Source organism: Oryctolagus cuniculus, chromosome 2 (genome assembly GCF_964237555.1).
Source record: "Oryctolagus cuniculus chromosome 2, mOryCun1.1, whole genome shotgun sequence".
NCBI lineage: Eukaryota > Metazoa > Chordata > Mammalia > Lagomorpha > Leporidae > Oryctolagus > Oryctolagus cuniculus.
In genome coordinates, this window is record NC_091433.1 from 137,117,214 (window position 1) to 137,132,045 (window position 14,832).

General features: G+C 48.0%; 1 long non-coding RNA gene across 1 annotated transcript in view; it reads left to right on the plus strand.

The window, feature by feature from the left end:
* Positions 1-3,633: 3,633 nt before the first annotated feature.
* The window catches only part of LOC138848708 (uncharacterized), a 53,158-nt gene continuing 41,959 nt past the window's right edge, over positions 3,634-14,832 (plus strand). Inside the window, exons 1-2 of the long non-coding RNA XR_011386805.1 lie at positions 3,634-4,255; positions 6,960-7,058. This is a non-coding gene — a long non-coding RNA (uncharacterized lncRNA). The remainder of the gene's footprint in view (positions 4,256-6,959; positions 7,059-14,832) is intronic.

Here is a 14,832-nt window from a genome sequence, read left to right on the forward strand (position 1 = left end):
TGAGAGGAATCCCTGATAGACACCCTGAGTGTGTGATGTCCAATCTACACCCATCAACTCACCCTCCAACCTAATCCAATCCAGTATTCTAAGTGCAAGAGTCCTAAAAGCGTTTTAAAACGCCAGAATTAGATAGCATGTTAAATTTGAGGTTAACATACGGATTTTTGACTTTAAAAGGCTAGATTTTCACAACAAACATGCGTTGCTATGGAGATGGCATAAGCCTATGTAAACTTCAGGCATTCATATTCATAGAAACTCCCGAAGCAAGACCAAATGTTGGCCTTCACGTTCTTGTTCTTGCCAACTTTCAAATAGTGCGCAATTTATGCCAAAAATAAATGGGTGCGACTAATACAAGCTTAGAACATTTTTTTTCTTAATTTTACCTTGAGGGCAACATTTGTTGATATAGGAGTTGGGTGTGTAAAGTATACTTCCCCCCTCAACAAATCCATCTGCTTTATTTACACTTCCTGAAAGACCTGTGTGCACATTTTTTCCATAAATTGTACAACTGCTAGTAATCACGGATCATTTCAATCTGTGCGGCAGTTCTATTTTAACACTACGCGTCTTCCTTTTTCGTTTGTGTTCCATTAAACACATACTAGAAGCAAAGCAGTCGGAACTTAACTCTTCCATTCCCAAAAACAAACTGCAAGGCTGCAGGCCAGAGAACAAGCTTTTGCATAGGTGATGCCTCCAAGGTCTGTGAGCCCAGGGTAAATCCTATTACAAGCTCAGAGATGTCAAATTGGTTTCTACTACTGACCTTCTTTCTCTTGACCCCTGCTCCAATCCTCTGGGCCCCAATCTCCCAAATCCCTCATTTCTTCTGCGCCAAGGTCAACCCATGTGACGACTGTGCTCAGCCCTGCATCTACTCTACCCCATGCTGGATATTTGCTGCTAATTACTGTAGTCACACTTCTTAATTCAACAAGCGCCAGGCGGCTGCCAGCCGTCTCCCCAGTGGGATGGGTCACCAGCTATCTCATGCAGGTCACCAAGTCGGCATTTATTTCCTGATAGGAGATGGCGTTACAAGGTGGCTGTTCCAACATGAACGGTAATCAACAATAATTAAAAGTGATACACCCATTCTGACTCATATGATAGTGTGAAAAAAAATCCAAGAAAGGTGGTAGAGAGAGCAAAGTGAGAGCGAAGAAGCTCTTTAGCCACAGCAGATCTGTTCTTCAAATCTGAATTTCGGGGAGGGGAGGGGAAGGATGTGTGTTTTTATTTTCTTTTCACTCACACAGAAGGAGGACATGTACACGGCAACCACAGTGAAAGTGGTAAATTTGGATTTTCCACAAGGCCTTTTCCAAGGCTCAACCCTCTCCAGTGCCATCAGAGAGAGGGCAGATCAGAAATTAGACCACACATTGAGTCTCTGTCCAGAGGCCGTTATGACCAATTCATGTGTGATCCCAACGATGACCGACCTCTTTATCCACAAGCAGTTCAGCCTGCGCCACATAAACTCATTGCTTCCCTCCACGTCTCCAGCCCCATCTAGAATGCACTTTCCTAGATTGCTGGCGGCCTCAGCCACTGGCCAGCAAACCAATTAGGTCAACAGGAGTGCTTCACGTCCACGGTCCAAAGCTTTGCACAGCTTTACTTTAACCATGATTGGGGTTGTCCACGATCTACATCCTCAAACCATCACCACCAGCAGCCCCACAGTGCCACCCCTGCCTTAAGACAAGTTGCCCAGAATCAGACCTTGAGACTGCAGCTCACTTGCCAGCAACACACCAATGAAGTGCTCTCAGGAGAAACTGGCAGGGAGTGGGAGAAGCGGAGCAGGAGCAGGGCAAACATCAAGCACAAGTGGATGCCGGGCTATGTTTCGGCCTCGCCTAATTCCAAGGGGAGTTCCAGAGCATAAATTGGCCCACCTCCATGTAAAGGGGCTGGCCTTCCTTCCATGGTCATTTGCTATTAGCTCCCCAACATCCTTGGAAAATACTTTCCAAGACCCCTAACAGATGCTTAAAACCACAGACAGCACCAAATTCTATGTATACTATATTTTCCCATACATATATATCTATTGTAAGGTTTAATTTATGAATTAGACACAGTAAGAAATTAACAACAGTGATGAGTAATAAAATAGAACAATCAAAACAAAAGTTGGCCTGCGCCACGGCTAAATAGGCTAATCCTCCACCTGCGGCGCTGGCACACCAGGTTCTAGTCCCGGTCGGGGTGCTGGATTCTGTCCCGGTTGCCCCTCTTCCAGGCCAGCTCTCTGCTGTGGCCCGGGAGTGCAGTGGAGGATGGCCCAAGTGCTTGGGCCCTGCACCCCATGGGAGACCAGGAGAAGCACCTGGCTCCTGCCATCGGATCAGCGCAGTGCGCCGGCCACAGCGCACCAGCCACAGTGGCCATTGGAGGGTGAACCAACAGCAAAGGAAGACCTTTCTCTCTCTCTCTGTCCACTCTGCCTGTTAAAAAAAAAATTTAAAAAAAATTTATGGGAGTGTGGCCTCTCTCCCTTTCTCTCTAGGTCTCGGATGGGACTGTTCTCACCCTTCCTCTTCCATGACGATGGACATGAGATGAAGTGAGGCAATCTAGCACTAGGCTACCACATAGGAGCTGCTCACACACAAGCAGTGCAGTCTCATAAGAGGGGACCCGATAACCAAGATGGCTGCTAAGTAACTACCAGATAGGCAGTGTATACATGTGGCTATGCTAAATAAAGGGATGATCCATGTCCTGGGCTGCATAGAGTGGGATGGTCCCAGATTTCATCATGCTACTCAGAATAGTGTGCTATTTAAAATTTGGAAGTTGTTTCTGGAATTTTAAATATTTTTGGACTTTATTGGACCTCAGATAACTATAGAAGGTAAAACTGTGGCTGGGGGAGACAAGTGCACTGTAACCCACACAGTAGTAGTGGCCCCAGGGCACCCTCTGAAGAAGGCCATTGTTGTCAGCCTGGAAATGAAGTGAAGGGAAGCCATGTGCTGAGCACACAGAAATGGAAAAAGTACGTGGGGACAACGACAGCATCTATTAACCCTCAGGGAAGTGAACCCTGGTAGTATCATAACGTTTATTTCTTAGGACAAATTTTTTTTTTTGACAGGCAGAGTGGACAGTGAGAGACAGAGAGAGAGAGACAGAGAGAAACGTCTTCCTTTTGCAGTTGGTTCACCCTCCAATGGCCACCGCGACTGGCGCGCTGTGGCCGGCACATCGCACTGATCCGAAGCCAGGAGCCAGTTGTTTCTCCTGGTCTCCCATGAGGGTGCAGGGCCCAAGCACTTGGGCCATCCTCCACTGCACTCCCTGGCCACAGCAGAGAGCTGGCCTGGAAGAGGGGCAACCAGGACAGAATCCGGTGCCCCGACCGGGACTAGAACCCGGTGTGCCGGCACCGCAGGTGGAGGATTAGCCTATTGAGCCGCGGCGCCAGGACAATTCTTAACATGAAAATCTTAGAGAAGCAGGTATCCATCAGGAGAGGAGACACAATCACACCTCTGATTCTGCCTACTCATCAAAATGGAGCGTCCACCTATGTGATGTCACACCTACCTATGTGATGTCACACCTGGATCAGCGTGTACTTTATAGTGCCATGCCCTGAAGCACCTATGGAAAACCTTAAAGTGCTGTTTAAGTCATCTGTTCTTCTTTTGTTATGACCACCATCCAAGCATGATCCCCCAAAAGCCTCCGTGTGGCCAGATTTCAAGCGACTGGTCCCATGGCCACGTCATCCTCCTGCCTTCTAACTCATCTGCAAACCACATCTTTCTTCCTATGGCCATTTCAGAGAAGAGAGAGAAATGGGGGAAGGAAACCGCAAAGCAGTGCACCCCATGCATGCTTCAAAGCAGGAGCCAACAATGATCAATTTAGAGAGTCAGTGCTGAACAGCGCAGTCGGAAGGAGAAGGCGTGATGGTCTATTACTGATGCCTAATGCAGGTGCAGGGTGAGGAAGTCAAGGCAATTCCCTACAGAACAGATGTCAGTGGACCCTCGTCCGCCCTTGAGAACCCATCTTTCCTTCTAATGTCTGTCCTCCCCACTGCACATAAACTGTACTCACAAAAGGAAAAGTCACAGGTTTTTAAATGTTTACAGTGTTCAGCACAAAGTTTGAAGTTGAACATGTATAAAAGAAGTAGGGGTTTTTTGATCCTAAAAATGCTAACAATCTCAAGAAGAATATGAGACCACTTTTAAAAATTCATGGAAAGTAGAACTGAAAGGTAAGTTTATTTTGGTGTAAAAAATTCTTTTATTCTTTAACTGATTGCTTTGAGCACTACTTTTTAATTTTTATTTTATTTGTGAGAAAGCCAGAGACAGGTAGACAAAAAGAGTTCCCATTTGTTGTTTCAGTCCTCACATGTCCACAACAGAGAAGCCAGAAGCCATAAACTCACTTTAAGGCTCCCACATGGATGGCAGGGACCAGACTACTTCAACCATCACCTGTTGCCTGCTAGAGTGTGCACCAGCAAGAAGCTAGAAACATGAGTGGAGCCAGGATTCAAACCCAGGCACTCCATATGGGATGTGGGCATCCCAAGCAGTGTCTTAACCATTTAACCAAGCCAAATGCCCACCCCCATGGAAAAAATTTTTAAATCCATGCCTATTTTTTCATGATACACATTTTGTGCAAACATTTTTTGACATATCCATGTATATGACACGCACACAGTGTATTTCTCAAGACATACATGACAAACTGACAAGATAAAAATAAATTCCCAGGGCAGGCGTTTGGCACAGCAGTTAAGACAGCATTTGCAACCACACATCCTATAGCAGAATGCCTTATTTGACCCAGCTCTGTTGCTTCCATCCAGCTTCCTGGTTGTGCACACCCTGGGAAGGCAGCAGATGGTGGCTTAAGTCTTTGAGTTCCTGCCACCCATATGGGAGATCCAGATGGAATTCCCAGCTCCTGGCTTCAGCCTGGCCCAGGCCAGCTACTGAGAGCAATTGGGCATTGAACGATCAATGTAAGTATATACTTGTGACTTTCAAATAAAATGAAAATAAATTTTTAAATTTTTAAAAATAAATCCCCAAGTGTCAACACACATAAGCATGGAGCTTCATGTAAGCAGGTGTCAGCTCATGTGATGGGTATAAACAGGGTTCCAAGTGTTCATGAAAACAGTCCTGTAAGTATAGGAAGAGGCGGGATTTGAGCAAAGCCTGGGGGTGCATTGAGTTGGAAGGGAGGAAGAGCTTTTTATTCAGTGGAAAGAACAGGAGAAAGATGACCACACTCTGGGAATGCTCAGTGGAGGCCTTAAAGGTTCCAGGACACAGAAAATCCTATTCCTGTGCCCCACACAGGAATAAGGGTGGGCTCCCAGCCTCCCAAATCCCTCAAGCTGTGCCAGCAACGAGCCTCCATGCGGAGCTGCTCCCTAGGAATGGCAGAGCTCCGTGCGCCAGTGGCCAGTGAAAGCAGAGGGTGGGATTTCAACTCCCCAGTTCCCTGGTCTTCCTGTGCTGTCCAGGCCAGTCTTGGGAACCCTGGTCAATACCTGGCCTCAAGGTCATACCTAAGGTCATACATGTGAGCTTCTGCAAAGAGAAGGATGAAACCAGTCAGCAAGGACACAAGGGCGGCAGTGACCTCCCCCTTGCACCTCAAAAGAGTGGAGGAAATGGCACCTCCCTGAAGGACGCAAGTCACCCCAGAAACACCGCCAGCCCCTCTCGTCCCCTTTATGAGCTGTTTTCCAGCAACTGGCTCGGATTTAATGAATTGTGACCAGCAGGAAGAACACTGAGGAGTTGATGGAGTCAAATCCTCCCTCCAGCCTCCACACCCACCCATCCCAGGACTCCGCTGACGCTGCAGTGAGCGGACAAAGCAGCAGGACCAGAGGAGAGGCTCAGACCTGACCCGCGGCCTCCTGTCTCCTCCTGGCTTCCTGATTTCCCCCAGCATGCACTACTCCCTCCCCAACTTCTTGCAGAAGCAAGTCCTCCCCCCTTCACACAGCTAGGCCAATATACACGAAACCAACTCAGTTTCCAGAAGCTGAAATTCAGCTCCAAGCCAAGACTTGTTCTAAAATAATGGGGGGTGGGGGAAAGAGATGTGAAAACAAAGACAAGAATTAAGGCCACTGGCTCTCTGTCACTTGGCAGTGAACCTGCCACAACAAAGTTTCCAGTTTTTAAGGCTTCAGAGTGGAACTTTGGTAGGGGGACAGCCCCGAATTCATTCTGAGTTTAAGAACAACTTTTCATCCTATGCACACAGTGTACACAGGACGGGGTGGGGGGTGGGGTCCTGCTTTAAAGCAAGAACCCCATAAACCACAGCTCTTTCCAAATCTCCCCCAGTCTCCTCAGAGTTGGGATTCATTTCAGGAGTGTCTGACAGCTGCGGATTAACAACAATAACAATTTGCATTTGCGAGGAGCTTTTAACTTTTCAAAGTCCCCCTCCATCCATCATCCGTCTTTATCCTGCTGACAGCCTGGTGATGCAGGTGGAGCAGGGATTACCAGGGCCAACCCTTAGTGTAAGCAAAGCAGATTATGTACTCAGTGGCTTTGGGAGCCCAGGAAGGGCCAACTGCCTCAGAGAATCCCTCCCAACAAACTGCACCTGAACATTCCCTTAACACAAACAGCCTTTGCATTTCACAACACAGATAAGGCTTAGGAGGCAAATACCCTTTGGAAAACTATCCCAACAACCAGTGTTGTAGCATAGGCAAAGCCACCAGCAAACCTTTCTTGACAGCACGTTCTCATGGGGGAAAGAAACAGGACACCCAAATGGAATGTAAGGGTAAAAGAGGAAAACATAGTGTGGGTCACAGTTTAGCCCATGGTTACCCTTAATAATAATTCACACTGTTTTATAAGTAGGAAAACACGAAAGTGTCAAGTCACCCACTTACTCATTCATTCCTTGGCTCATTTTTTCAGTTACTCCTGTTGTGCCAGCCAAGCTCTGGTGGTACAAGATGAAGACAGACCCTGCCTTCCAGGAGCTCACTGTGGAATGGAGGAGGCATTGAGGGGCAGGTACCATTTTAGATCCCACCCTCTCTAGCTTCCCTGTTCCCCAGGTCCCTAGATCTCACTTTGGGCAGCAGCAATGGGTTCTAGACACAGCTCAGGGCAAAAAAATGTAATTGGTTTCAGAATGCATGTTTTATCAGACACATAGCAGAGATTTCTTGAAGATTTATTCATTCATTTGGAAGGCAGAGCGAGAGAAAGAGGGAGAGAGAGAGAGCGTGGACAAGCAAGCAAGCTATCTTCCATCCACTGGTTCACTTCCCAAATGCCTAGAACTACCAGAGCTGAGCCAGCTGAAGCCGGGAGCCAAGAACTCCAGCTGGGTCTCCCACATGGGTGGCAGACACCTAAGTACTTGGGCAGTCATCTATTGCTTTTCCAGAAGCATTAGTAGAAAGCTGAACCAGATGTGAGAGAGTCAGCATTCAAAACTCATGATATGGGATGACGGCACTCCAAGCAGTGCCCTACCCCACTGCACCACAATGGCTGTCTCAGCATTATGGGGTCAAGAGATTTGGGAATTCTAAAATTTCAGTTTTCATATCAAACGGCAACTTCTGAAGTCTATGCAAAGAGTATCAGAAATGACAGAATGGGGAAGAATGCACAACAATGAGAAGATTCCTTACTGTGGGAGAAGGGTGCCCACCCCACCAACTGTTCAAAGCAGGGGAGTCCTTGCTAATCTGATCAGATGAGAATACTGGGCCCTGATTAGCCTGGGGGACAGAAATGGTGCTATGCAAGGCTTATCATTCAGGTCATCTGCTACTCAGGTGCAAGACTGGCGTTTTAGAGACCTCTCTCCTGAAATGCAGAGAAAACTGTTTTGGGTCTTTTGATACATTTTTAAAGATTTATTAATTTATTTGAAAGGTAGAGTAGTGGGAGGGGGAAGAGAGAAATCTTCCATTTGCTGGTTCACTCCCCAAGTTTATGCAATTACTGGGACTAGGCCAGGCTGAAGCCAGGAGCATGGAACTCCATCTTGTTCCCCCAACAGGGGTGGCAGGGACCCAAGTACATAAACCATCCTCTGCTGCTTTCTAAAACCCCAAGCAGTTGGGTTCCTGCCACTCAGGCAGAGATGTGGATTGAGTTCCCAGATCCCAGCTTCAACCATAATGCTGCAGGTATTTGGGTAATGAACCAGTACACAGTAATGAGCCCACCTGCTCTTTTAAAAAAAGATTTATTTATTTGAAAGGCAGAGTTATAGACCAAGAGAGAGAGATCAATCTTTCATCCACTGGTCCACTCCCCATATGGCCACAAGGGCCAGAGCTAGGTAAATCAGAAGCCAGGAGTTTCTTCAGATTCTCCCACATGGGTGCAGGAGCCCAAGAACTTGGGCCATCTTACACTGCTTTCCCAAACCCATTAGCAGGGAGTTGGATCAGAAGCAGAGCAGCTGGGACTGGAACTGGTGCCTATATGGGATGTCATCACCGCAGGCAGCAGCTTTACCTGCTACACCACAGTGCTGGCCCCCTTTGTCTGCCTCTCCCTCTCCTCTCTTCTGTCTCTGCCTCTCAAATAATATTTTAAAAATAAATAAGCAAAGAGATCCAAGACGGCTGAACAGAGTACAAACACACCAACTTCAGTTGCCTTGTAGTATGAAAAGAATAAGGAATGGGAAAAAAAATAAAAAGAATAAAGGAAGGACCAATAAAGGAAGTTTCCAATGGTCTAATGGAAATTTTTGGCAGAGAAGTGGAAACAACAACTAAGACTCCATGGGACAAGAGGAGAGGAGACAGAAACACCACTGCAGCCAGGCATGCTGCTCAGTCAGCCAGGAAGCAAAGCCAGCTGCCAGCTGTGAGCTGCCATCTTACCAAGTCAAGGTAGCAAGAAATTGCCACGCACACCGCCACTCGCAGTTTTAGTTAAAAGATAATTCCACAATCACCCACTGATGTTGGCTTCAACCTGGGGTGTTACTGGGGTTAGAGCAACTACTGGGCTTGGAGAAAGGAAGCCACACTGCTTCCCTCCCCCACCAAGTACTGGAAGCTACAGCAAAAAGTTACCCAGTGGGTCTCTATTCTGCTTCTACCATAATCCATCAGAGTCAGGGCAACTTGTCTGAATTCATGCAACTGTGGGAATTTTGGGGCATTAGCCCCAAAAATAAACTCACACACTCTGCATGAGCCAGGGGGATTTCCCTTAGCTTCTAGGATCTAGCACCAGCAGCAACCCATAAAAATTACACCCCTATCCTGGGAGATCTGGTTAATGACCCCACTGTACCCTGCAACACTAGGACTGTAACAATTAGTTCTAAATTTCTCAATCCCACTGCAATCTCCCTGGTGGATCTCGGGAAGAAACTAATTGCATTCCCCATGTCTGAACTCATCCCCTGCACACGTTTGTAGTCACCCTGTGGGATGGGAGCAGGGTTAATCCACATGCCCTAGTGCCAGGACAAGGGCTGTTGGTGTTAGAACCAACACCAGCTGGACTCTCCTAGCAGGACCTGTAGAAGGGCCCATCCACATCACACAGTCCTGGAGCCACAGCAATTTGTGCCATAAGTCCCAACAACACCCATGCTTGCCAGTGGGACAAGCAGACAGCCACCTCTGTCTCCCTCAGCACCAAAACAAGGCTCTGGTGAGCACAAACTCCCTGTGGGCCAAAGATACACACCCTAGGAAACCCATACTCATCTCAAAGCCACACTTCCATCCCCATGAACTACAGCAGACTAGTTTACTGTGACACTTATAGACTTAACTGACACTGATTAAGACAAAAGAAAGCATTCAGAGACTATACTCCCGATCTCATTTGGAACCAAAGCTGAAGCAACAGATCAACTAACAATCTAAACCATAAACTCTTCTACAATAAGACCTACTCCATAAAGGTGAGACAAGTGCACCAGATGCACAAATGTCAACATAGAAACACAGAAGACATGAATAAGCAAGGTAGCATGACACTTCCAAAAGAACAAAATAATCCTCCAGAGGTAGATCTTGAACTGAAGGAAATCTATGAAATTACACAGAATTCAAAATAATGATTGTAAGGAAACTCAATGACATGCAAGAGAATACAGGTAGATTAAAGACAGGAGGAGATCAACTATTTACATGAATGAAAATATTACCAAGGAAATAGAAATCATTAAGAACAACAAAATAGAGGGGCCAGCACTGTGGCACAGGTTAAAACCCCAGTCTGCAACTCCAGCATCCCTTATGGGTGCTGGTTCGAGTCCCAGCTGTTCCACTTCCAATCCAGCTCTCTGCTGTGGCCTGAGAAAGAAGTAGAAGATGGCCCAAGTCCTTGGGCCCCTGAACCCACATGGGAGACCCAGAAGAAGCTCCTGATTACTGGCTTTGGACAGGCACAGCTCTGGCTGTTGCAGCCATTTGGGGAGTGAATTTGTGGATGGAAGACCCCTCTCTCTCTGCCTCTGACACTCTAACTCTACTTTTCAAATAAATAAATAAATCTTGAAAAAAGTGAGGACAGTGCAAACTCAAAGAGTTAGGGAGAAAACTACAGAGGAAACTCCATGCAAATTACAGGAACATTGTGGATCTACGTGAAGGACGTGGACTCGTGCAACTCAGCACCACAGCAGCTGACAGCCTCAGTACCAGCTTTGCAGAGTAAGGTGAAACCAGACTGCACAGCCCAAGTCACTGGCAATAAGGCTGCAGACAAGCCTGGCGAGAGTTTGGCTTGGATCCCAGTGGGGGAGACTATACCTGCCAACATAAAGGGAAAAAGCAAGGAGGGGGCCAAATTCTCTTTCCCTGCCACTCAGCACCAGCATCCTGTACTAGCTTAGAGAGGATAGGTACCATTTTGGACATAAGGAACAGCTGCAGCAGGTTGTATCTCCAAGCCCAGCAACCAGTTGAGGGGAGATCCCCGAGTCTGGCTTGGAGAAATGACAGGGGGCTGGGCACTCGTGACTGTGGGAGCTTTGTCTGCTGGGTCAGACTGTGAAAACACTGTGGCTGCATGGGAGGGGGAGAGTGTGGCTGGGTCTATGAGCAGTCACTGTAGGCAGCTCCACATGCTCAGAGCTCCCTAGCTGCCTGGTCAGAGTCACTACTATGGGATTCTTGCTCACAATGAGGACTGCACAGATCTGTTCTATGGTTCTTGGCACCCACTGGAGCTACAGATCAGGCATTGTTCTCCTTGGAGGAGAGAAGCTGAGCATGAGACTAAGCAAACAGAGTGCATCATACCCTCCCCTCTGATTAAAAAAATATACATATTTACCAAGCCTAACTTAGGTTCCTCCTTGGATAGTCCTCTCACCCTAGAGCCCTGAAAAGGGCTCCCAGGTCACAACCAGCACACACCTCTGAATATTAACTGAAAGAGCAGACACTTCCACTCCACTAAACCAGAGGCATAGTCAAAGAAAAAAGCTGTAATATGGGGGGGAAATCAAGTATCTCCATAAATGCCCAAAAATAAATGCACAAATTCAAGAAACAGTAAGGAAATAAACATGACATCCCAAAAGGAAAACAACACTTCAATACTATGATGTAAGGATGAAGAGATTGAAGAAATGCCAGAAACAGAATTCAAAAAGTTGATTGTAGGGTTACTTAGAAGTAATCAGAAGCAAATCCATGAACTAAAGAAATCTATACATGTCATGATGGAAAATTTTTCCCATGAAATTGAGATTTTAAAAAGAAATCAAAATGGGCCGGCGCCGTGGCTCAATAGGCTAATCCTCCACCTTGCGGCGCCGGTACACCGGGTTCTAGTCCCGGTCGGGGCGCCGGATTCTGTCCCAGTTGCCCCTCTTCCAGGCCAGCTCTCTGCTATGGCCAGGGAGTGCAGTGGAGGATGGCCCAGGTACTTGGGCCCTGCACCCCATGGGAGACCAGGAAAAGCACCTGGATCCTGGCTCCTGCCATCGGATCAGCGCGGTGCGCCGGCTGCAGCGGCGGCCATTGGAGGGTGAACCAACGGCAAAGGAAGACCTTTCTCTCTGTCTCTCTCTCTCACTGTCCACTCTGCCTGTCAAAAAAAAAAAATCAAAATGAAATATTAGAAATGAAGAATGTAATACATCAAATAAAAACGTAGTAGAAAACCTTAACAACAGACTTGGTGAGGCAGAAGAATGAATATCTAAGTAGAAGATAAATCTCAGGAAATTTTACAGTCAGACCCAAAAAAAAAAAAAAAAAACAAAGAAGAAATTAGAAAACTTAAACAATGTTGGAGTTTTATGGGATACTATGAAATGACCCAACATACAGATCCTAGGAGTTCCTGAAGGCATGGAAAGAGAATGGATTAGAAGGCTGTGGGGAGCAGCCTGGACTGGACTGAGTTACTGGAATTAAGACTTATTCTATGCATCTGCTCTCCCACAATATGGCGCTGGGAGAGAAGAAAACAGCTTCTACCCAGCTGCCTCCAGTTCAGCCAATAAACTGTAGGACTTGCTCCTGATTGGAGGAGAGCAGCGTACTCGGTGTGTGGGCAGCCGAGTTAGGATTGGCGGAGGAGGACTATAAAGGAGGAGAGAGATGGCATGCACTAGGAACATCTATGGGGAACATCTAAGGGGAACATCTAGCTGAAGGAACACCCGTGCAGCCCCCAAGAAAGCCGGCCGGCGGTGTGCCGCTCCCCTGCGGAAGTGGGGAATGTGGCCAGGGGGAACTGCCCTTCCACGGAGGTGGAAGGGATAGTAGCCAACCCGGGAAGAACCAGCAGCAAACCCGGGGAGGGCCGAGCAGACGAAAGAACAGCGCAGGGTCCTGTGTCGTTCCCCCACGAAGACGGGGAGCGACATAATGGTGCCGTGACTCGGATATGAAGCCTAGGCAGGGTTCAGTGTTGCTCCTCCACGAAGAGGGGGAGCGACATAATGGTGCCGTGACTCGGATTAGGAAACCTAGCTCGGATAGGAAACCTAGGACGGATAGCAAACTTAGGAGGGAAGAAACGGGAAGAACTGGGAAAATATCGGAGAGAGAGACTAGCAAACAGCCTAGGGAAATTACTGGAGAGAGAGACTAGCAAACAGCCTAGGGAAAAGCCAGACGAAAAAGGTGCCGGAAGAAGCTATTGAAAGCCTAGGCATAGACTCGGATACGGACTACGGGGGGAAGCTGGGAGAAATCTCTAAGGTCGAAAGCGAAAGTGAAAGCTAGAACAAACAGACTCGGATACGGACTGTGGGGAGAGGCCAGGAGAAATGAGGGAGGAGTATTGTTGGAGGAAAGCTTGGGGAAACATACCGGGTAGAGAAAAATGTTAGGGAAATTGAAGCCGCGGGGGGCAGGCCAAGGCGGAAACGAAAGCCACTTTGGGATTCTCAAGTTAGCCCGGGAATAGGGGGCGAAAAGTTGAAACCAGAAGCGGAAACGTAAGCCAGATTGGGATCCGTCTGATTAGCCCGGGGAGCAAAGGACGGGAAGCCAAATCGTGGGGTGGAGACGTGAGCTGGGTTGAATTCGCCAGGCTAGCCCGGGGAACTTGGATTGAATGCTAGTGGCGGAGACGTGAGCTACGCTGTGTGACTCGCGGAGGCTGCCGCACGCAGACAGAGCGTGCGGGGCTCAAGTAGATAGGGAACGCTGGGCTAAAGCGAAGCCGCGCAGATGAGAGAGGCGCGGGCTGAAGCGGCTCAGAGCCGGAAAGCCGCCGAGAAGCAGCCTCGGGGCGCCGGGAGGCCGCGGGGATAAGAGAAACAGAAGTTTAGAAGTAAAATGAGAGAAATAGGAATGCTGGAAGATAGAAGTAAAATGGGAGAAATAGGAATGCCCGGAGATAGAGAAATAGAGAAATAGAAAGGCCTCCCCTCAACATGGCAATGAGAAAGCTTGGATTCGGTCTGCCTGATTAAGGCGGTAAGCGCCAGCAGGCGGCTCGACCAGAGTGTGAGCCGCAGGTCACCGAACACAGGCACGCATCAGCGCCTAAAAACCTCCTCATAACATGGCAAAGAGAGGACCCGGATTCGGTTTGCCTGATTGATAGGACTTGCAAAGAACCTGTGGCAACTCTAGCAAGTAGAGCAGAGTGTGTGCCGCGGGACACCGAAGACAGGCGCGTATCAACGCCAAAAAATAAAAAGAAAGGGGGATCTGTGGGGAGCAGCCCGGACTGGACTGAGTTACTGGAATTAAGACTTATTCTATGCATCTGCTCTCCCACAATATGGCGCTGGGAGAGAAGAAAACAGCTTCTACCCAGCTGCCTCCAGTTCAGCCAATAAACTGTAGGACTTGCTCCTGATTGGAGGAGAGCAGCGTACTCGGCGTGTGGGCAGCCGAGTTAGGATTGGCGGAGGAGGACTATAAAGGAGGAGAGAGACGGCATGCACTAGGAACATCTATGGGGAACATCTAAGGGGAACATCTAGCTGAAGGAACACCCGTGCAGCCCCCGAGAAAGCCGGCCGGCGGTGTGCCGCTCCCCTGCGGAAGTGGGGAATGTGGCCAGGGGGAACTGCCCTTCCACGGAGGTGGAAGGGATAGTAGCCAACCCGGGAAGAACCAGCAGCAAACCCGGGGAGGGCCGAGCAGACGAAAGAACAGCGCAGGGTCCTGTGTCATTCCCCCACGAAGACGGGGAGCGACAGAAGGCCTTTATAGTGAAATAATTATAAAAAAAAAAAAACTTCCCCAATTTGGAGAAAGAAAGGGATGTCCAAGTACAGGAAGCACATAGAACTCCTAATAGACATGACCAGAAAAGATATTCACCACGACACATTGTAGTCAAACTCCGCACAGTAAAGCAAAGAAGATTCTAA